The following is a 6,812-nucleotide window of genomic DNA, read 5'->3' as shown; positions in this document are numbered from 1 at the left end:
CAAGGCCAGCTTCTGTCTGGAGGACACAGGTTGTGATGCTGGATTTAGACGCAGATATGCCTGCACCGCCCATACACAGGTTAGTACTGCACCGCCCATACACAGGTTAGTTCTGCACCGCCCATACACAGGTTAGTTCTGCACCGCCCATACACAGGTTAGTACTGCACCGCCCATACACAGGTTAGTTCTGCACCGCCCATACACAGGTTAGTTCTGCACCGCCCATACACAGGTTAGTTCTGCACCGCCCATACACAGGTTAGTACTGCACCGCCCATACACAGGTTAGTACTGCACCGCCCATACACAGGTTAGTACTGCACCGCCCATACACAGGTTAGTACTGCACCGCCCATACACAGGTTAGTACTGCACCGCCCATACACAGGTTAGTTCTGCACCGCCCATACACAGGTTAGTTCTGCACCGCCCATACACAGGTTAGTACTGCACCGCCCATACACAGGTTAGTACTGCACCGCCCATACACAGGTTAGTTCTGCATTACACATACACAGGAAAAACTCTGTGTCAAGAGTTTTTCTCCCTCCTTTCACTATAGAACAATATAGCCAGATAAATGTGATGATGTCTCATTAATGGGTTGTCTTCTGACTCTTTTCCCGTTGTTTCTTTGCATATTGAGCTGTGGCTGTGTTTTGTTTTGCGTTGACAGGGCTGAGTCCAGGCTGTCATGACACCTATGCTGCCAATATTGACTGTCAGTGGATCGACATCACTGATGTTCCTGTAGGAAAATACGTCCTGAAGGTAATGCCATTCAATTATTATTGTCTTTAGAACAGCAACTATCTGTTTGGTAATGATCTACTCCGTAATGGTATAACAGTTTGGCCCAGTCCTGTGTGAGTCTGTGTGAGGTCTGACCGTCTCCTCTAAGCAGCGTTGTTCACACAAATCTTTTCATTTTTCAGGTCACAGTGAATCCCAGTTATCATGTTCAAGAGTCGGACTATTCCAACAATGTGGTGCGGTGTGATGTCATATACACGGGTACTCAGGTTCAGACACGGAACTGTCGGGTAACCAGGTAAGAGATGCTCTGTGATTGGTTGGCCAAGATATGAGATTCTCTGTGATTGGCCAATATATCATAGATTCTCTGTAATTTGCAATGATGCCATAGATAACAAGGTCTCAGCCCTGCACAGGTTATCCCATCCCAAAGGCCATGTAAATGCAAATAATAGAGGCTGGATGTTAAATATAGATGTTTTTGGTAATGGTAAAATAGCATGAACATGAGTATAACATAATACTTACGATTTGAGACGCTACATACCAGTATTTCTTCAAGTTCATCTCTCTCTTCCTCTCTTCACAGGGGTTAAAGTGTTCCATGGATTCTGAGGTATTTTCCTCTTGTCTCTTTAAGTACTGTAAACAACAACAATCTCAACCAGTTGTTGTGGTAATAGCTGTTGTCGATAGATTTGTTTTTATAACATTCCTCTTATCACTTGATGACATTCCTTCGATTCATTAGTGTGTTATCTGTTTGGAAATCTGTACCAAAGGAAGCATTTTGTAACTAAATACAGAGGATTATGACATGACATCATGTATTTTTATTGATATGACAAATCCGCTGAAGAAGAGAGGATATTTTTGTATCATTCAGCATGATCTTGGAAAAACGGAATGGAAAAAGTGACTTTGCTTGAATTAGACATTATGCTTGAATAATATTATTTGTCCGCTTTGATGTTTGATCTGCAGTTGTATAGTTAGATGCAGTTGGGTGCCTCTTTAACCACTTCGTGGCCATAATTAATACGTTGCAAACGCCTGGTCTGTATGTGCTAAGTATCAATTTAATAATAGATTTAGTTTTACTCTGTAAGTATGTATGCATGTGTGAGCGAATTGAATTTTATTTTATTTTAAATTGTAATGTAACATTGTTTATATACCGCTCAAACCTGAATATTACAATCGGTGTTGTTTTTGTTGAGGATGTTGTTCTAGATACAATAAGCATGGTGAAGAGTGAGTATATTAAAAATACATTCACCTCTGACTATTATTTTTCTTTTGTCACATGGAAAATAGAGCTCACACTAGTGAAGCGCGGGTTGACTCATAACCCATCATGCGGGTTGGACCCATAACCCGCAGTCCCCGCGGTCAGGCCTATATCTGCGGAGCGGGCAGGTTTAGGGTTGGTCATGAAATATTGTGTGGATGAAGGCTGGGTAGGTGGCGGGCGGGTTGAATAAGGAGAAAACAATACTTGAATAAAATCCATAAATGTATCATTCTTGTGCAATTTATATCTATAAGCTACATTTAAGGTTTTACTTTCATTATTTTAGGCTATATGGCATTAGTGCATAAGCCTAAGCTTCAGGGCCTAACTGTACAGCTACTCGACAAATGCTTTTGGGAACAGGCAGAAGAAGAAGTTGAACGTTGATCCACGGAGGCATAAAGGACAATGTCAGAGTTGAATTCAATAAGAGAAAAGCTGTGAAAAGGAGAGTTGAAGATAAAGAGAAGGGAGAGTCAGAAAAGTCATGTTTGGGAAAAGATTTGGTGAAGTGGTAAAAGAGGATGATAGCGGTACCGGCTACGTTAGGCTATGTGTGATGATTGTGAGGCTTCAAATAGGCCTATGGCACGTCAAGGGAACTGTAGCCTTCTGTTCAGATGGGTTAAATGGAAACTGACTGTAGGTCTATGACCTCTCACATAGCCTTAATATTAAAGGAAAACTCCACCCCAAAACTATCTTTTGGTATTTGTTTCATTAGTACATTGGTTACATAGTCCCTAAATGTTTTGCTTGTCAGCAATCAAGTTTTCAAGATATGTAACTTTCGAAATAAAGAAACCATCCCCGTATGATGCATTTTGCAAAACATTTTGGGACTATGTCAACAATGGACTAATGAAACAAATACCTGTTAGATTAATTTGTATTTTAAGAATAATGACTAAAGGATTTCACCCCAAATACAGTATAAATGTGTAAACTGTTAGAATTATCAACCCACTAACAGAGGGGGGGGGGGGGGGGGGGGGGGCGGGACTAAACATTCCAGGGTGAAGGAGAAAGGTGGAAACTGTTTAAGAAAGCCTCCTAAAGGTGGGTGGAGCAAAGTGCCTTTGTGTGTCAAGAGGTATAAAACAGGAGTGTATGGGTTTTGGCGCCAGAGCTCTCCATGAATAAAAAGACAGATCATTCTTGTTGGCTGTGGACCTTTAATCATTTATGATTAAAACCAGAGCCTTACAACCTCTGGTAATGATTCAAGCTTAGGTTGAATTAGAGATAGAAATTATCTTAACAGTACCAAAATATCGTTTTTGGGTGGAGTTTTCCTTTAACTCCTGCAGAATTAAGCATTTCCTGCAGTAAAATGACGCACCAAATGTAGGCAACATTTTGACTCGGGATCAGGAGTGGAGAAATAGGATTTATTTCTTTCAGCATCTTGAGAGAATGTGAATGAGCAGTTAAAAAGGCTACCATCTGTAGAGGTGCTATCTTTATCAGCATCATAAAAGCTGATTGCATTTCAAACACATAAAATGTGCATCCAAGCCGAACTGAAATCTAATCAGAAACATGTTGGGTCATTTTCACAGCATTCTATTTCTTTACAACTGGTCAAACTGATGTCATTTGGACATTTTGCACAGAAAATCGTTCCTTTTCTTTTTTTTTTTTTTTGCATTTTCTCCCCGGTCCCTAAATGTCTTTGCTCCACGAAAGAAGCAGACATGAATAAGAAAACTTTACGGATGTCAACTTATCGATTTATGACATTATTCTGGTGAGGAAGGATTAATTTAGTCTTCTACGGCAACATATGACAGAAAATAAGCTGCATCTAATTATAGACAAGTTGACTAACAAATAGCCGACCAAAATGTCAGACATTATAAGCAGAAACATCTAAATCAGGCAACAACAAAAAAATCCAAAAATTGTTCCGCAATCTCTGACTGTAACCCACAGCACATTTCCTTACATTAGGGGGTTGGGGTCGGGTCAGGTGAACAAACAGCTGACCCGCGCACCATTAGCTCACGCTAAGCACTGCAGTTCTGAATTTAAAGCCATAGAATCAGAGAACATTAGGAACTTTTGTCTCTGTTCTTAAAAATCTATCAGAAAAAGACCAACTAATGTAAAAAAAAGTGTGTGGGTAGGGGGGGGGAGAAGAGGTATGTTTTTATGCAGCTTTGTAAATAGTGTAGTATATGCAGACTGTGAATGTGACTCCTCTTGAGTTGGAAAGTCATTGTGTACAAAGCGTGTTATAACACATTTTGTCACTGAAAGGTTTTGAATATTGAATAAATAACCAAATTTGGGAACACTACATATATGCGCATCATATATATACGATTTAAAGCCACCAGAAGACATAGACCCTGTTGTAAAAGAACAGCAAACATCTAAGATGAACTGGTTTACACTGGACGCCTCTAAGGTGTGTCTGTGCCAGAATAGATTTTCTATGTTATTGAAAGAGTCTGACTGGAAAATCCCCTTCCTCTTTAGTCAACTCCATTCCATCCCGTCTGTCTAGGAATTCCAGCCCAATATTTACAGACAGTCAGTGACAATCTGAGTCAAAGCTCCACTCTGTTGGGAGGTACAGAGTTTCAACAGAAACAGGACTAGTCAACCAGTTTTCTCAACACTTTTTGTTGTTGTTGTTTAATTTTTACTTTTTTTGTTTAAAATAAATGCACTGTTGGTTAAGGGCTGTAAGTAAGCATTTCACTGTAATGTCTGCACCTGTTGTATTCGGCGCATGTGACCAATAAAATTTGATTTGATTTGATTTGATTTGAACATGTAAACCGTTTGAACAAGAACATTAGATGCTACAGAGCTTTTGTTTCTTACCCAGGTCTTCTGGAGAGGGCCTGTGCCTTTTTGGACGGGCCTGTGATTTCAAACATGCCATGTTGAAGAGAAGACAGTGGCTGTTTGCTCAGCTGTGAGCCATGCAGCGCGCAGACGGACGCTAGCAGCTAGTTCAGACATCTGGAGCGGCCAGGTTCTCCTGGCTAGGGTCTTCAGCAGTACTACAGTACACGGAGATGGTAATGTCAAGTTGGCCCCTTCTGCTTAACATCACTCAGACGTCATTACATCAACCCAGATATTGTTGGCAGGGAGGATATCAGTCTGTGCGCGTCCCAAATGCTACCCTATTCCCTATATAGTGAACTACTACGACTTTAACCAAGGGCCCATAGGGAGTGCACAAAAACATTAGGACATAGACTGACCAGGTGAATCCAGGTATAAGCTATGATCCCTTATTGATGTCACCTGTTAAATCCAATTCAAATCAGTGTAGATGAAAGGGGTTAAAGAAGGATTTTTAAACCTTGAGACAATTGAGACATGGATTGTGTTTGTGTGCCATTCAGAGGGCAAGACAAAATATTGAAGTGCCTTTGAACGGGGTATGGTGGTGGGTGCCAGGCGCACTGGTTTGTGTCAACAACTGCAGCTGCGCTGTTTTTTTTTAACGCTCAACAGTTTCCAGTGTGTATCAAGAATGGTCCACCACCCAAAGGACATCCAGCCAACTTGACACAACTGTGGCAAGCATTGGAGTCAACATGGGCCAGCATCCCTGTGGAACGTTTTTGACCCCTTGTAGAGTCCATGCCTCGACGAATTGAGGCTGTTCTGAGGGCAAAAGGGGGTCCAACTCAATATTAGGAAGGTGTTCCTAATGTTTTTGTCCACTCAGTGTATAGGGAATAGGCTGCCATCTGGGACACAGACTCTGAGACATAATGCCACATTGGGCCAAATACAGGTGGAACAGACAGAGAGAAGTACATTGAGAAGCCCAAAGCTCATTCTGCTTCTTATTCTGTAGTGTGGTTTAGTAACTGTTGCTGTTGCTTAGCGAATTCCAATGAGGAACAGCCCGTAGCCTAGCTAACTGGCAGCTACATGATTCTGAGTAATTTCTCTGCTGGCTCCTCTTTGAGTCATGCTGCTGATCCACTAGAAATGCTCTGGTAAACACAGACATTCCCTCAGCTGCATCTGCACGTAGGTGGGTAGTGTGGGGAACGGGTGTTAAGGGTTAGCTGGATAGTTGGGCCACGTGAGCAGGGGCTGGGGCAGCTGTGGAGGGAAAGTGTGCTGGCCTGCGATGTGCTGTGCATGCCTGGGGCCCGGGGCCGGGGCCGGGGCTGGCCTCCGCAGGCAGGTTGGTTTAGGCACTGAGCAGAGAAATTCCACAGTTACTCTGTCATCTCAAATATTGCTGAGTTCAGCCATAATAGACATCAGAGCTACGGCCGGTATCCTACAGCTCAGACAGACAGAGAGAGGGTCCAGTTCAGCTATAATAGACATCAGTGTTACAGCTATGGGCCGGCAGCCTACAACTAAGTCGGACAGAGATAGAGAGAGAGAGTCCTCCTCACCGGTCCTCCTCACCGGTCCTCCTCACCGGTCCTCCTCACCGGTCCTCCTCACCGGTCCTCCTCACCAGTCCTCCTCACCTGTCCTCCTCACCGGTCCTCCTTACCGGTCCTCCTCACCGGTCCTCCTCACCGGTCTTCCTTACCGTTCTTCCTCACCGGTCCTCCTTACCGGTCCTCCTCACCGGTCCTCACCGGTCCTCCTCACCGGTCTTCCTTACCGGTCCTCCTCACTGGTCCTCCTTACCGGTCCTCCTTACCGGTCCTCCTCACCGGTCCTCCACACCGGTCCTCCTTACCGGTCCTCCTCACCGGTCCTCCTTACCGGTCCTCCTCACCGGTCCTCCTTACCGGTCCTCCTCACCGGTCCTCCT

This window comes from Coregonus lavaretus (assembly GCF_964263955.1).
Source record: "Coregonus lavaretus genome assembly, contig: HAP1_SCAFFOLD_7017, whole genome shotgun sequence".
Lineage (NCBI taxonomy): Eukaryota > Metazoa > Chordata > Actinopteri > Salmoniformes > Salmonidae > Coregonus > Coregonus lavaretus.
This window is presented reverse-complemented; position numbering follows the sequence as displayed.